We start from the raw sequence: 15,271 nt of genomic DNA, 5'->3' as shown, positions 1-15,271 counted from the left end.
TTGACTTAAATAGTCTGGGTATTCGAGTGGCTCTCTGTCTCTACAATCACCCTTTCTCCTTTCTTAGCCATCGGTTACTTTATGTACCTCTGACTCCAGCATGCCAAGGTGTGGTTAAGACGTCACTGAAAATACCCAGAGAATAACTGACTTCAGATATCACAACCTAATCCATTGTGTCAGGTGAAAGAAAAAAAAAAATCTGTTAATGGAAGAAACATAGTGTCTAGAATGGAGAAGATCACAGGTCAAGAATGTGAGAATGTCTCCAGCCCTGTCCAGGGGAGAGTGTGCTAAGTCTGGCCAAGGCAAATATTCCAGGTCTGTATCCAACCAGCTTAATTAAGACAGTGTCAGCCATTAACCCATCACCGGACTCATTCCTCTCATTCCCCTTGCTATGCTGCTCTGCTCACTAAGCAGGCTTCTGAAGATATATGTTTCTCAAGCCCACAGGAGAGAAAATGCAATGGCCGCTTGCCCCAAGCATCTGATCAACTTGGCAGTTTCAGATCTCACCATTCTGGTTTGTAAGTAATCTCCTGTGAAGGGGATAGAGGATCTAGGCACACGTGGGGTGGGGAACACTCAGATGTTTTCATTTCTAGAATCGCAATCTTGAGAACCTAACCCTGGGCCCTGGTACTATTTTGCCATTTGGAAATCCTGCCCAAGGGGCCAGATGAATTTCACTAGCTCCCACTGCTATCTCGGCTCTCTTGAGCATTAAGTGCCTAGGACAACAGGGACACCAGTAAGTAATACATGTAATCTACCTTGACATTCAAAGGTAGACTCTAATTGCCCTCCTTCTTTTCTCAATCTCCATACCTGGTCCCCTTGATCCTTTTACTCTTTCCTGTCGCACCCCAGCACCTACAAGCCTCCAGGGTTCTAGCTCCAGGCCAGTTGGTCCCTGACATTTTCCCCCTGAGGCCTCTGCATGGTTAGAGGGGTCCTCTCAGCCCCTCGGGGCCCCCATCACTAAGGACTCTCACTCCTTCATAGCAAACCTTTCCACAGACAAATAAAACTTCCTCCAAGAAAAAGATCATGAAAACTTCAAATACAAAGAGAAGTTGAAAGAATGATACAGTAAGCACTCATCTCCTCACCACCTAGATTCTACAACTGTTAACATTTCTCTGTATATGCCCTATCCCTATACCCACTCATCTGTCCCATCCATCAATGAATCCATTCTACTTCTGATGCTATTCAAAGTAAGTTACAAATATCAGGACACTCCACCCAACTCCTAAACACTTTGGCAGACTTATCAACTAGACTCAACCTGTTTAGGGTTCTTTCTAAAGCCTTTTCTACCCTTCACTCTTGCTATCAAAAATAGTTCATGGGGTGCCTGGGTGTCTCTGTTAGTTAAGCATCAGACTCCTGATTTCGGCTCAAGTCATGATCTCAGGGTCCTGAGATCGAGCTCTACCCCATGTCGGATTCCACACCAAGCGTGGAACCTGCTTAAGATTTTCTATCTCCCCCTCTCTCTGCCCCTCCCCTCAACACTCACTCTCTCTCTAGCTCTAAGAAAAATTAAATAACAAAAAAATTAAGAGTTCAACCCTTATTGTATGTTTAGTGTTGTGTTTTTTTAATCATATACTGTGTGCTCCTTTCAGTAGCATATGTACTAAAACTAAAACGATTAAGATTAGCATAGTCCTTGCACAAGGATCACATGCAAATTTGTGAAGTGTTCCATGTATTAAAAAAAAATTACATACTGTGATAATACCCTACATCCATTAGGATGGCTACTATGAGAAAAATACAAAATAACAAGTGTTAAGGGGATGGGGCCCCTGGTGTAGTGTTGATAGAAAGGTACAGCAACTGGGGTGCCTTGGGTGGCTCAGTGGTTAAGCATTTGCCTTCAGCTCAGGTCATGCTCCCGGGGTCCTGGGATTGAGTCCCACATGGGGCTCCATGCTCAGCGGGGAGCCTGCTTCTCCCCTTCTAATACCCCCTGCTTATATTCCCTCTCTCACTGTGTGTGAGTGTGTGTGTGTCTCTCTCTCTGCGTCGGATGAATGAATAAAATCTTAAAAAAAAAAAAAGGAATGTAGAGCAACCACTGTGGAAAACTAATTAGGAATAGAAATACCGTATGATCCAACAATTCCACTTCTGGGTATGTACCCAAAAGAACTGAAGCAGGGTGACAAAGATATCTGTACACCCATGTTGATAGCAGCGTTAGTCACAATGGCTAAAACGTGAAAGCAATCCCAGTATTCAGTGGATAAAGAAAATGTGGGCTATATATACAGTGGACATACATTATTCATACATTATACATACATTATCCTTAAAAAGGAAGGAAATTCTGGGGCACCTGGGTGGCTCAGTGGGTTAAGCCTCTGCTTTCGGCTCAGGTCATGATCTCAGGTTCCTGGGATGGAGTCACACATCGGGCTCTCTGCTCGGCAGGGAGCCTGCTTCTTCCTATCTCTCTCTCTGCTTGCCTCTCTGCCTACTTGTGATCTCTCTCTGTCAAATAAATAAAATCTTAAAAAAAAAAGGGTGGGGGGAGGAAATTCTGACATGTGCTGCAACCTGGATGAACCTCGAGGACGTTATGCTAAGTTAAATAAGCTAAACCCAAAGACAAATGCTGTGTGAGTCTACTGGTGTGGGACACTCGGAGTAGTCAAATTCATACAGGAAGCAAGTGGGCAGTTGCCAGGGGCTGGAGGGAATAGGGAGTTACCACTTAAACGGGAAAAGTTTTAGTTTTGTAAGATGAAGAATTCTGAAGATGGGTGGTTGCACAACACGAATGTCCTTAACGCCACTGAACTGTACACGTAAAAATGGTTATGATGGTACATTTTGCTGTGTTTTTTCACTGCCTTAAAAAGTGGGGAAATAGCATATGAAAAGTTTTGAAAAGAGTTTTGACAAAGACACATAACAGTGTAACCCAACACCTATGACGAAAGAATATTTCCATCTCCTAGAAAGTTCCTTTGAGTGCTCCCACTTTTTTAAAAAACAGATTTTAGGGGTGCCTGGGTGGCTCAGTGGGTTAAAGCCTCTGCCTTCGGCTCAGATCATGGTCTCAGGGTCCTGGGATGGAGCCCCGAATCCGGCTTCTTTGTTCAGCAGGAAGCCTGCTTCCCTTCCTCTCTCTTTGCCTGCCTCTCTGCCTACTTGTGATCTCTGTCGGTCAAATGAATAAATAAAATCTGTATTAAAAAAATAAATAAGGGGCACCTGGGTGGCTCAGTGGGTTGATCCGCTGCCTTCGGCTCGGGTCGTGATCCCGGGGTCCTGGGATCAAGTCCCACATCGGGCTCTCTGCTTTGGCGGGGAGCCTGCTTCCCCCCCCCCCGCCCCACCCCGCCTGCCTCTCTGCCTATTGGTGCTCTCTGTCCATAAATAAATAAATAAATAAATAAAATAAAGTAAAAAATAAAAAAACAGATTTTAAAAATCAAATTTAAAAAACGGATGCATTTGAGGCACCTGGGTAGCGTCTCACTCTTTTTTTTTTTTTTTAAGATTTTATTTATTTATTTGAGAGGGAGAGAAGGAGAAGGTGTGAGCATGCAGAAGGAAGGGGTGGAAGGAGAGGGAGAAGCAGACTCCCCGCTAAGCAGGGAGCTCCCTAGGGGTCTTGATCCCAAGACCATGAGATTATGACCTGAGCTGAAGGCAGACACTTTATTTTTTTTTTAAAGATTTTATTTATTTATTTGACAGAGAGAGAGATCACAAGTAGGCAGAGAGGCAGGCAGAGAGAGAGGAGGAAGCAGGCTCCCCGTGGAGCAGAAAGCCTGATGCGGAGCTCGATCCCAGGACCCTGAGATCATGACCTGAGCCGAAGGCAGCGGCTTAATCCACTGAGCCACCCAGGCGCCCCAAGGCAGACACTTTAGAACTGAGCCAGCCACACAGGCCCCCTTAAGCATCTGACTCTTGATATCAGCTCAGATCTTGATGTCAGGGTCCTGAGTTCAGGCCCTGTGTTGGGCTCCACTCTGGAACGTATTTAAGGGAAAAAACTCAGATGTGTCTTCCCTGTTCTAGAACTTTATAAAATTGGAATCATCAGTATATATTCTTCTGGATAAAGCTTCGTTTACTCAGCATGTTTGTTTTTTTTTTTAAGACATTTTATTTATTTGACAGAGAGACAGCAAGAGAGGGAACATGAGTGGGGGAGTGGGGGAGGGAGAAGCAGGCTTCCCACCGAACAGGGAGCAGGGAGCCCAATGCGGGGCTCCATTCCAGAACTCCGGCCAGATCAGGACTTGAGCGGAAGGCAGATGCTTAATGACTGAGCCACTCAGATGCCCCTTCTCAGCATGATTCTGAGATTTGTCCATATTGTACACGGGTATGTCCATCCATGTACAGCAGTAGTGTGTTCTTTCACACAACTAAGTTGTATTTCAACGTATGTATACACACAGTTCTCCTGTTGGTGGACACTTGGACTGTTCCAAGTTTTTGGTTATTACAAATGAAGTTGTTGGGGCGCCTGGGTGGCACAGTGGGTTAAGCCTCTGCCTTTGGCCCAGGTCATGATCCCAGGATACTGGGATCGAGCCCCACATCGGGCTCTCCGCTCAGCGGGGAGCCTGTGGCCTGCTTCCCCCGCCCTGCCTACTTATGATCTCTCTCTGTCAAATAAATAAAATCTTAAAAAAAAAAAAATGAAGTTGTTATAAACATCCATGTACAAGTGTTTTAGAAAATACGTGTTTTCATTTCTTTTTTTTTTTTTTAAGATTTTATTTATTTATTTGACAGAGAGAGAGATCACAAGTAGGCAGAGAGGCAGGCAGAGAGAGAGGAGGAAGCAGTCTCCCTGCAGAGCAGAGAGCCCGATGCGGGGCTCGATCCCAGGACCCTGAGATCATGACCTGAGCCGAAGGCAGCGGCTTAATCCACTGAGCCACCCAGGCGCCCCCGTGTTTTCATTTCTTTTGATTAAATACCTAGAAGAGGAATTACTATATCTTAAAATGATGTCATTCTTGATGTGGCTGGATTTAGGTCCACGATTCTATTTGTTTTCTGTTTGTCCTGCATGTTTTTTGTTCCTTTATCCCTCCTTTCCTGTTTCTTTGGATTGAACTACATTTTATAACTCCATTTTCACTTCTCTGTTGGCTTTTTTTTATACCTTCTTTTCTTTTAATTTTATTTATTTATTTGAGAGAGAGAGAGCGCAGGAGGAGAGGGGAGAGGGAGAAGCACACTTCCCAATGAGCAGGGAGCCCTATGCAGAACTCAATCCCAGGACCCTGGGATCATGCCCTGAACCAAAGGCAGACACTTAACAGACTGAGCCACCCAGGTGCCCCCTCCATTGATTTTTTAACTATATTTTGTAACTTTTCTTAGTAATTGAAGTAAAATTTACATTACATAAAGTTAACCCATTTAAACGTTCAATTCAGGGATGCCTGGGTAGCTCAGTCGGTTAAGCAGCAGCCTTTGGCTCTGGTCATGATCCCAGGGTCCTAGGATCGAGTCTCACATTGGGCTCCTTGCTAGTCGAGGAGCCTGCTTCTCTCTCTGCCTCTGCCTGCCACTCTGCCTGTTTGTGCTCTCTCTCTGACAAATAAATAAATAAAATCTTAAAAATGAATGAATGAATAAATGAATGAATGAATGAATGTTCAATTCAGTGCCTTCACAATGTTGTACAACCAGGACTTCTACCCAGTTCTAAAACATTTCCATCTTCCAAAAATAAAACTCCATACCCATGAGGCAGTCACTCCCTATTCTCCCCTTCCTCAACACCTGGCCACCACCAGTCTGCATGGTCTCTCTGGATTTGCCTGCGGTGAACATTGCATATAAACAGAATCATTCAGTATGTGGCCCTTTGTGTTCGGCTGCTTTCAATTAGCATAATGTTTTCCAGGATCATCCACACGGAATCGTGTATTCATTTCTTTCTAAGACAGAGCAGTATTTCCATTGTATGGATACACCGTATTTTGTTTATCTAGTTCTCTTCTCCCCCGCCCCCAAAATTTGGATTGTTTTAACCTTTTGGCTATTATGAATAACGCTGCACACGGCTTTATTTTCCAGTGTTTGCTCTATTTCAGCCATTCACAAGCATTTTGGTTTCAGGACCCTTTATACTCCTAACAAGTACTAAAGATCCCCAAAGACCTTTGATGGGGGAGAGAGAGAGATAAACAGATATATGATATGAAACTGGAAATTTTTTTAAATATTTGAATATGTTCATGTTAACATGAACAAGATGTTTTTATGAAAAATATATTTTTTAAAAGTATTTTTTAAAGACTTCGCAGAGAGGCACTGTTTTACGTTTCTGGAAATCTCTTTAAGGTCTGGCTTAATAGAAGGCAGGTGGAGACTCATAACGACTTCTGCATTCAATCGGTTGTGATAGGCTGTTTTGGTTGGCATACAGGAAGTAGAATTCAGCTTATAAACATACATGTTGGCAAAACAAGGCACTCACAGCACTCCTGAATGGGTTTCCAGGAACCCCCAAAGTCTCTGTATCACACTTAAAGAATTGTGGCTCTAAGGATTTCAGTATATACCCTTAACTTTTCAGAGTCCACCTAGGGTGAATATTATTCTGCTCCTTGTAAAATGTAAGAACTTTGCAACTGTATCGTTCCACTAGCAAGCCCATTCTTTATGGTATAACCACATATATGACATATATATTACATAACATAAAATATATATTACATTACATAACATTACATAACATATATATTGCATTATATATTACTGGAGCAATAAATGGAAAGATACAATTACAAAATTAATTTGCTTTAAATGGCTAAGTGCTTTTTAAATAAATTGAAGAAAAAAGATAGGCTTTTATATTTATCCATAGTTATCAATCCCAGTGTTCTTCCTTCACCTAAGGACTCAAATTCGCATCAGGGAGTAATACCCTTCAGCCTGAAGAATTTCCTTGTGGTGCAGTCCAATAATAATAAGCTCTCTTCGTTTTTATCTGAAATTGTATTTTGTATTTGTTCTTCAAAGATAATATACTATCTCTTTTTTTTTAAAAGATTTTATTTATTTATTTGACAGAGAGAGATCACAAGTAGATAGAGAGGCAGGCAGAGAGAGAGAGAGAGGGGGAAGCAGGCTCCCTGCTGAGCAGAGAGCCCGATGCAGGACTCGATCCCAGGACCCTGAGATCATGACCTGAGCTGAAGGCAGTGGTTTTTTTTTTTTTTGTTTGGTTTTTTTTTTTTTTTTTTTTTTTACTTTTTATTTATTTGACAGAGAGAAATCACAACTAGGCAGAGAGGCAGGCAGAGAGAGAGGAGGAAGCAGGCTCCCTGCAGAGCAGAGAGCCTGATGTGGGGCTCGATCCCAGGACTCTGGGATCATGACCTGAGCTGAAGGCAGAGGCTTTAACCCACTGAGCCACCCAGGCGCCCCTGAAGGCAGTGGTTTAACCCACTGAGCCACCAAGGCGCCCCAATATACTATCTCTTTAACATAACTTTTAAATGTTACAGGCTAAGAGTCTCTTGCCCCTTTTCTCCACCTTAAAAAACAAAGCTTCCAGGGATGCCTGGGGGGCTCAGTTGGTTAGGTATCTGCCTTCTGCTAAGGTCAGGATCCCAGAGTACTAGGATCGAGTCTCACATGGTGGAGGGGGGGGGGGGTCCCTGCTCAGTGAGGAGCCTGCTTCTCCCTCTCCCTCTGCATGTGTGTGTGCTCTCTTTCTCTCTCTCTCTCTCAAATAAATAGGATCTTTAAACAACAACAACAGCAAAAAAACCCCAAAGCTTCCAAAGGAAGAAGAGAGGGAGGAGTCACATATCATATATACCATACTCTTGTTTAAGGTTTGTGTTTCAAAACTGGGAAGATGACACCAACTAAAGCTATTGGTTGAGATGAGAGCCTGTATGGATGGGGTTTAGAACTCGAATACTGAACAAAATATAGACTTTGAGCCAGTTCCCTGCAAACACCCTTACTCGTGCCTGCCCTCCTCCCTCCATCACATTCAGATGGCAGAACCCCACCCCTAATTATGCCCCAATTATGATCTGTCTGCTCTGTGCTTGCACTTGAACAGCTAAGCATAGATGGAGAAAATCCCATCTGTTGACCAGTCTCAGTTTAAATCCATGGCCTCAAATCTTTCTCTTTTTTTAAGATTTATTTATTTGTGAGAGAGAGCAGGCACTCATGAGCATGTCTAAGTGGGGGCAGGGGAAGAGGGAGAGAACCCTCAAGCAGACTTCCTTGCTGAGTGTGGAGCCCAACACTATGCTCAATCCCAGGACCCTAAAGTCATGACCTGATCCAAAACCAAGAGCCAGAAGCAGCTAGCTGAGCCACCCAGCCACCCTCAAGTCTTTCTGTTTTCATTGGAGTATAATTGACATATGACATTGTGTTAATTTCACGTGCACAACATAATGATTCCAATATTTGTATACACTGAGATATTCACACACATGATCACCACAATAAATCTAGTCACCATCTGTTACCCCACAGAGTCACAGAAAAAGTTATTTTTACCTCAGATCTTAAATGAGCAGCCAACATTGTCAGCTGACCTACTACACTTGCCTAAATCTCCTTCAAGGAGTTTTTCAAGGCAGGGGTACCTGGGTGGCTCAGTCGGTTAAGCATCTGCCTTGGGTTCAGGTCATGATCTTGGGGTCCTGGGATGGAGTCCCGCATCGGGAGCCCCGCATCTGACCCTCCCCTCCCGCTTCTGACCCTCCCCTTCCCTGCCCTCAACCCCTGCTCGTGTGTGCTGTCTCTCTCTCTAGTAAGTAAATAAAATCTTAAAAAAAAAAATCAAATGCATTTTTTTTAAAGGAGCTTTTCAAGGCAGCAATTTCATCTCTTCACCTCACTACCTGTTCACTAAGGAAGGTTTCCCAGCCCTGCCTCCCCAACTTACTAACAAGGGTTTCCAGACCTCCTTCCCTTACAAAATAGAAGGAGTATCACAGCTCCTGACTGTGGCCTAGCTCTCCCCTTTGTACTGAAGTTTTCAATCTCTTCAAATACTTGAAAACTTTGCCGCTGCAATAGTCCCCGCACTCTCTGGCTTTATCAGTTTCTTCTCTGGTCTGGATCATACCTACCTGCACATAAGCAAGCCTTAATGTGGCTGTTCTTACAAAGACACATGGTCTCTTGAGCCCACAGCCCCTTCCAGCCTCTACTATCTTTTTTTCCTGCTTCTCTTCCCTGTCAATTCCCTCCAGAGCTGCCTGTATTTTCTGGGTTGGCCTTCTCACCACCTTGGCCTGTCCTTCCCACCAGCCCACTGAAAACTTCTCCCATCTCTCTCAGCCCGCTGGTCAGGTCTCCACTCTCATCTTGCCCAGCCATCAGCAGCACTTGACACAACGGGCCACTCCCTCCTTCTCCAACATCATCTCCTCCTCTTGAGGCTTTGGTGTGACAATTCTCTTTCTAGTTTTCCTCCTGACCCCTAGTGTCTTCTCAAGCTTCCCTGCAGGACTCCCCCCTTCTGGTTTCTCAGGATGCAGCTGCGGACCGACCGTCTCTGCTTCTGCTTCATCGCACTCTTCCGTTAGGTGATCTGATCTCATCCGGGACCATGGAGGTACTGGTGACTCCCAAATCTACAGCTGCAGCTCTGACCCACGTCTGCACCCTAGACTTTTGTACCCATCGGGTGACATCTCCGCTAAGACGTCTAAACTTAAACTTAATATGTACGGAGCACCTGGGTGCTCAGTCCTTTAAACGTCTGCCTTCAGTTCAGGTCATGATCCCAGGGTCCTGGGATTGAGCCCCACATTTGGCTCCCTGCTCAGTGGGGAGCCTGCTTCTCCCTCTGCCTCTGCCTGTGGCTTCCCCTGCTTGTGCACACACTCTCGCTGTCAATTAAATAAATAAAATCTAAAAAAAGAAAAACTTAATACGTCCAACGCAAACTCTTATTTTCCCTCCCCCAGACCTGCTCCTTCTGCAAGATTCCCCATGCCACTGGATGGCACCAGCATGCGCCTGGTTCCTCGGATCATAAATTTAGAAGTGAGTCTCTTCCCTTCTTCCCTGCATCCATCCATTAGCATACACAGCTGTCTCCACATATAGCTGGAATCTAAGCACTTCTTGTCTCTGCTGCTTCAGTCTTGTCCAGCACCTTGCTCCTGGTCATCAACCTCCTAAAAGGCATCCCTGCTTCCCCCTCCTGCCCTCACAGTCCATCTGCTCGCAGTGGAAAGATCTTTCAAAAGCATAAATCAGATCATGTCACTCCTGTACTTAAATGCTTCTAATGGAGGGGTGTCTGGGTGGCTTGGTTGCTTAAGCATCTGGCTCTTGATTTCAGCTCAGGTCATGATCTCAGGGCAAGAAGGAGTCCTTCTACATTAACTGTACCACTGGTGAAAAAAATAAAATTAGAGGAAGCATCTCTTTTTAGAAAGATTCCAACTAATAAATGAAAAAGAGATGACAGAGTGTGACTATCACCATGTTCAGTGAATAAACAGATATAGGCCTCCCGCACATGTTGCTGTGAAGGTCATAGATAGATAACCGAACCTCTGGTGAAAGAGTACACCACGCGGAGTCTTGCCAAAGGGATCCAAACCTGTGTCTCATTACCATTCTGGATCCACAAGCTAATTTGGTTGAAATAAGAGAGGGCAGAAGAACATGTTAACTGAGTTGAACATTGAATATGCAGTCAGCAAATACAGACCGCAAAAAATCCTACACACTATAAGAAAAAGGAGATTAGGAGGGAATCCACACATAAAAAGACTGAAAATGTATTTCAAGTAAGCTTTTTAAATATATCTAAGGATCTGATACATCTAAAGGGTGATAAAACTATAAAGATACCCCAAATCGTGATTACTATGAAAGTAAGGGTAGCAGTCACCTTTGGAAAGAAGAAGGTGGTTGGGTAGGGGGAGTCCAGGGAGGGCTCCTAGGGTTGTTGCAAAGCTCTATTTTGCTATCTGGTTGGTGGATACAAAGATGTTTGCCTTCTAATAATTAAGCTGTACATTTGGTTCGGTCGACTTTTCTACATCTGTGTTTTATTATGTGATTTAGAAAAAGTATATATTAGAAAGAAAAACCACCTCTAACACAGGGGTTAGGCATTTTTTCCCCAAAGGGCCAGATAGAAAATATTTTAGATTTTCCTGGCCAAGAGGCAACTCGAGGACAGGTAGGTACTTATAACCATTTAAAATGAAATTATTTTTAAAATGCGTAAGTATAAACGCGAGAATTGCGACACTGAGGGTCCACTATTCGCTTAATTCCGGATCTCAGGAGGCTCTCATCCGTGGAGCCCCATCACCCACGACCCCATGTCCTCGTTCGGTTCCGCGGGCGTCGCTCCTCTCCCCTGCTCCGCCACCACTCCCCTCCACCTCCTTGTCTCTTAGCAACAGGAGGATGCAGACGCCACCCTCGCCTGGCCCCCCTGGAGCGGGTGAGAGGAAGTACGCTGGAGCAGGAGGAGCTCCTGGCTCCACCCACTCGCTCAGGCAGAAAGGGAAGAGCCCAGGAACACCCAAGCCCTACGACCCCGCCCCAAGCAAAAGTTTGTGTCCTGGGGCGCCTGGGTGGCTCAGTGGGTTAAAGCCTCTGCCTTTGGCTCAGGTCAAGAATTCAGGGTCTTGGGATCGAGCCCGGCATCGGGCTCTCTGCTCAGCCGGGAGCCTGCTTCCCTTCCTCTCTCTCTACCTGCCTCTCTGCCTACTTGTGAGCTCTGTCAGGTGAATAAATAAAATCTTAAAAAAAAAAAAAAGTTTGTGTCCGATTCTTCCCACAGAGTTCTCTGTCACAGTCACTCAAGGTGTGGTCTAGTAGGCTAGGAACAGCAACAGCATCACCTAGGAGCCTGCTAGGTATATAGAATTTCGAGCTTACCCAGACCTACTGAATCAGTGTCTGCATTTTAAACAAGATCCCAGAAAATCCCTATGCATACTAAAGTTTGACAAGCATTGCTTTCACAATCCAAATAAGGCAAAGCCATAAATAAATAAATAAGTAAAACTAGGAATACCTCTTATAGGTTGAACTTTTAACCTCGACACTAAAAGACAGCTTTTATGATGAGGAAGTTCCCAAAGCTGAGTTCCCTATGCTAAGTAAGGGTAAAAATTCCCTTGTGTCTCCTCTGACCATCAGTCCAGGACAGAATGCATCACTGACCTCAGGTTCCTGCTCTCAAAGCCAATAAGGAAATCAGGAAGGACCATTTCCATTCCCAGACTAAGGGCATCGCATCTCATGAATAAGGTGAAAAGAGAAGGCTCAAAGAATGGGCATCTTGGACCTGCCAAGATAAGTAAGTCAAACAACACAAGGGCAATCTCACACCCAGGGAGGGCAGCACCCAAACCCAGCTGAATAGCTTCCAGGAAACAGATTCAGTTTGCATTTTAAACCCCAAAATGAAATTCTTTTAAGATTTCTATTTATTTATTTATTTATTTGAGAGAGAGAACGCGTGCGCACAAGCAAGGGGAGGGACAAAGGGAGGGATAGAGCAGAGAGCCTGACTTGGGGCTCAATCTCAGGACCCCAAGATCATGGCCTGAGCCAAAGGCAGACGCTTAACGACTGAGTCACCCAGACGCTCCCCCCCCCCCAAAATGAAAGTTTTACAAATACTAAGAAAGATGGTATGTACTACTGAGAGAAGTTCCCAGGTCAGTAACTTCCCAGTCTGGTGAGTTCTCTCCATGCATATCTATCCTGAGAAACTGAAGACCTAAAGCTTCACTTCCTCATCCGAGGACAGTGGCAAATCAGAACAGATACATCGCAATCCTAAAAGAACCACTTGGCTTCCCTGGGGAAAAAAGGAACTGACTTAGCAGAGAATACCACATTTAAAGAAAAGAAAATAATCATTTTTTAATGGCAGAGACAAAATAGTAAGATGGAGGAAAAACTCTTCTTTAAACAGAGAACAACTCAAACAAATGCATTTCTAAAAATCCACAATACATGCTTTAACATTGAGGAACCTTGGAAACATTATGCTAAGTAAATCAGGTACAAAGGACCATATATTGTGTTATTCCATTTATATGAAATGTTCAGAATAGGTAAATCAACAGAGACAAAAAGTAGATTAGAATTGCCTAGGGCTGAGAGGGCTGGGGTATTGGTTTACTGCTAGAGGGTATGAGGTCTCTTTTGGGGTGGTGAAAGTGTTGTGAAAGTGATTATGGTAACAGATAAGGACTCTGTGAATCTACTGAAAGTCACTGAATTGTACACATTAAATGGGTGAATTGGAGGGTATGTGAATTATATTTCAATAAAGCTGTTTGGGGAAAAAAAATCTATGGCTCCACACTAGATCCATGTTAGTCTAAAAACACAGAATTCCGGGGCACGTAGGTGGCTGTTGGTTAAGTGTCTGATACTTGGTTTTGGCTCGGGTCATGATCTCAGGGTCATGAGAATAAGCCCCCAGTCAGGCTCTGCGGTCAGCATGGAGTCAGCTAAAGATTCTTTCCTCCTCCCTCCCACTCTCCCTCTGCTTCTCCCCTCACCTTGCTTATGCTCTCTCTTTAAAATAAATAAACAAAATCTTTAAAAACACGGAGTTCCTGGGGCACCTGGGTGGCTCAGTAAAGCCTCTGCCTTCAGCTCAGGTCATGAACAGACCCCTGCATCGGGGTCTCTGCTGTGGGGAGCCTGCTTCCTCCTCTCTCTCTCTGCCTGCCTCTCTGCCTAGTGTGATCTCTGTCAAATAAATAAATAAATAAATAAAACCAAAAAAAACACGGAGTTCCTACTATAATACAAAAAGTTTCTAGAAAAAAAATCTGAAAAAGAAAGAAAGTTGACATCAGAGCTAGATTTCTCGAGCAAAACAATCCCATCTCAGTTTGGGGAAGAATTTCACAGTCTTGTCTCAAGATCATCAATCTCACAGAAATCCCCATCTGGCTTTGGGTTCCTGTTCCAAAAACATTGTAAAAGCCAAAACAGGCGAAACGCACTTGCAAAACAACTCTTTTAATTTACGTGGGCAAGGGAAGAAACAGGATCACGGGATCGATGCTATGTGCTCTGTCAGAATACAAAGCTGACAATTCACTATTGCTATAGAAACTCAAGTCCAAAAAAAAACCTAAACATTTCCCAAGGAAACCATGTTTCAAAAGTCCCTAAATAACATAACGCCTAAAGAATGACCAAAAGAGCCACAGGGATGACTGAGACCTTGTAGGTGAACACACTGATTTCAGCTCTGCTGTCCCTCTTGAGCTTTAACCTTGGCAATGTCTCTTCTTAACCTGCTTAATTTCCCAAACCCAGAGCAGAGGTTATCATGAGAAGCCCCAGGAGGACTCTGGCTGTACCCACAAGGGCCTGTGTTGGCATCATGGTCACGGCTGTTCCCATAGAGATAAAGACAGAAATAGGAGGTGGATCTCTCTTACCCTAATGCAAAGCACACAAAACCCTAGGGCATTGGGAAGCTGAGAGAGAGAGAAATCCCTGCAGCTGTTGGTCAACAGCTTCATCTTGCCCTGACAACCAGGATTCTCTCTAATCCCCAGGCAAATTAAAAGACCAAACGTTATTATGCGATTAATAATGGAGCAGATGCTGTTTGGCTTCAGTCCCCCCTAGACTCCTGTTCCAAAGGGCCTACTTCTGTCCCTTAGAACAAAATGGTCATTTCCAATGCCAAGGACAAAGGGCATTGGCAAGTGTCTAGAACAGTGCCTGGCACATATATTTATTTACTTAAGAGAGAGAGTGATCAAGTGAGTGAGAGAGAGAGGGAGAGAGAAGGAGCAGGGGGAGAGGGAAAAGCACACTCCCGCCAAGCGGCAAGCCCTAGACTCAATCCCAGGACCCCCAGATCATCACCTGAGCCGAAGGCAGACGCTTGACCCACTGAGCCATCCAGATGCCTTATTGAATGCTTCTTTTTTTCTTTTAAGATTTTATTTATTTATTTGACAGACAGAGATCACAAGTAGGCAGAGAGGCAGGCAGAGAGAGAGGGGGAAGCAGGCTCCCTGCCGAGCAGAGAGCCCCATGCGGGGCTCAATTCCAGGACCCTGAGATCATGACCTGAGCCGAAGGCAGAGGCTTAACCCACTGAGCCACCCAGGCACCCCTATTGAATGCTTCTTGAATGAATGCTGATATTACCTCTCTTGGCACTCTGCCTTCTTCCCTCAGCCCGGAAACACAAACACACACACTCTCAGACACATGAAGTTGAATCCATGTCTGTTCACTGCAACTCCAACTGTAACCTTGC

The 15,271-nt window shown here is 44.5% G+C and overlaps 1 non-coding gene across 1 annotated transcript; it reads left to right on the top strand.

Moving 5' to 3' along the window:
- Positions 1-1,624: 1,624 nt before the first annotated feature.
- LOC123942903 lies at positions 1,625-1,726 on the top strand. Its single transcript, XR_006818530.1, has one exon. It is a non-coding gene; the product is annotated as a U6 spliceosomal RNA (small nuclear RNA).
- The last annotated feature ends 13,545 nt before the right edge of the window (positions 1,727-15,271 follow it).

Source organism: Meles meles, chromosome 5 (assembly GCF_922984935.1).
Source record: "Meles meles chromosome 5, mMelMel3.1 paternal haplotype, whole genome shotgun sequence".
NCBI classification, from domain to species: domain Eukaryota; kingdom Metazoa; phylum Chordata; class Mammalia; order Carnivora; family Mustelidae; genus Meles; species Meles meles.
This window is presented reverse-complemented; position numbering and strand designations above follow the sequence as displayed.